The sequence below is a fragment of the Cetorhinus maximus genome, chromosome 31 (assembly GCF_964194155.1).
Source record: "Cetorhinus maximus chromosome 31, sCetMax3.hap1.1, whole genome shotgun sequence".
Lineage (NCBI taxonomy): Eukaryota > Metazoa > Chordata > Chondrichthyes > Lamniformes > Cetorhinidae > Cetorhinus > Cetorhinus maximus.
The window spans coordinates 12659257-12661062 of record NC_135909.1 but is presented as its reverse complement, the minus strand read 5'-3'; the positions used below and the strand labels follow the sequence as shown (position 1 = coordinate 12661062).

The 1806-nt window shown below is 43.7% G+C and overlaps 1 non-coding gene across 1 annotated transcript; it reads right to left on the bottom strand.

Moving 5' to 3' along the window:
- Positions 1-228: 228 nt before the first annotated feature.
- trnam-cau (transfer RNA methionine (anticodon CAU)) lies at positions 229-300 on the bottom strand. The gene has a single exon. It is a non-coding gene; the product is annotated as a tRNA-Met (tRNA).
- Between the last annotated feature and the right edge of the window lie 1506 nt (positions 301-1806).

Here is a 1806-nt window from a genome sequence, read left to right as displayed (position 1 = left end):
TGGAGTGATAGTGAACGAGAGAAGAATATTCAGACTGTGCCAGCTCGTTGCGAGAAATGGACTGGTCTCGGCTGGTGTGTGTTTGCAGCAATTGCAGCTCGTGTCCTCGTGTAAATAAAAACAATTTGGGATATTTGTTGCAAACTGAAGTGTTTACAGAAAGTGAGATTCCAATGTTAAGACCTGCAAACTGTAAAGAAAAATTAGATAAATTTGTGGGAATATAAATAGCAGAGGATGGTTTCGATCCATCGACCTCTGGGTTATGGGCCCAGCACGCTTCCGCTGTGCCACTCTGCTACACATTGTCAGCTGTGGATGAATGTTACTTTGTGTATTAGGGAGATAAATAGTCACTTGCTTTGTGCTTTTGAGCGATGTGTTGGGAGGATCACCTTGGCTGCACAATTCCACTTTGCAACACCAGAAAAAGACAAAAAAAACACAGAAAAAAAGGCAGCAAGAGGCTGCCAGGATACACAAGATGACAGAGAACGATGCCGAGCAAATTAGCAAGACACTGAGGTGGAGAAACTGATCATTTGTCCAAACCATTCCGTTTGTCAGAGATGTCCCCGGTTTGTAATAATGAGTCCTGCTGTGTAACTGTGCACCCTGTTGTGTCTCTGTGCACCCTGTTGTGTAACGGTGATCTCTGTTGTGGACCTGTGCCCTTTTTTTGTAACTGTGCATTCTGTTTTGTGTATGTGCACCCTGTTGTATAACTGTGCTCTCTGTTGAATAACTTTGCTCTTTGTTGGCGAGACTGTGTTCTCTGTTGTGCAACTGTGCTCTCTGCTGTGTTACTGTGCCCTCTGCTGTGTAAGTCTGCCCTCTGTTGTGCAACTGTGCTCTCTTGTGTAACTGTGCTCTCTGTTCTGTAACTCCGACCTCAATTGTGAAACTGTGCCCACTGTTGTTTATCTGTGCTCTCTGTTGTGTAATTGTGATATCTGTTGTGTAACTGTGCTGTCTGCTGTGTTACTGTGCCCTCTGTTGTTTAACTGTGCCCTCTGTTGTGGAGCTGTGCTCTCTGTTATGTAACTCCGCCCTCTACTGTGTAACTGTGTCCTCTGTTTTTTAACTGTGTTCTCCGTTGTGTGACTGTGCCCCTGTTGCGTAAAGTGTGCTCCCTGTTGTGTAACTGTGCACTCTGCTGTTGAGAGATCTTCACTGTTGTGTAACGTGCCTCCCTGTCGTGCAGACGTGTTGCCAGCTGTGTAAACATGTTCTCTGTTGTCTCAAGATGCTCCTATACTGTAAATATGTTCTCTGTTGCTCAGTGAAGATGTTTTCTGTTGGGAAAATATTTTCTTCCTGGGTCCTCGATGTTCCCTGTTATATTAACGTGTTCCATGTCGTGTTCAGATGTTCCCTCTTCTTGTGTTAAAATCTGGTTAAGCCACAACTGGAAAAAAGTCATCAATTCTTGACTGTATCTGTTACCTTCTAGGAGTGAATGTGATTGTGCGATACATCCTGAGAACTCTGTTAGTAGACGTGAGCAAGATTTGTTCTGTATATGTCCATCACAGATAGTGTTTGTGAGTGTAGGATTCATTCTGCATCTCTGTCTCTGGAACAGTTTGTGAGAGTAGGATTTCTTCTTATGGGTCAATGCCTGGTACTATATGTGAGGGTGAGATTAATTCTGTTTCAGGCAGTGTTACTGAATGTCAATGTTGGAATCATTCTGTGTCTATCGGACCCCATTACTGCCAGGGGAAGTGGGGTTAATTCTGTATCGGAATGTCTCCATTATTCTTATTATTATTCAGACCTTCGGGATAGAGGATGATTTGCTTC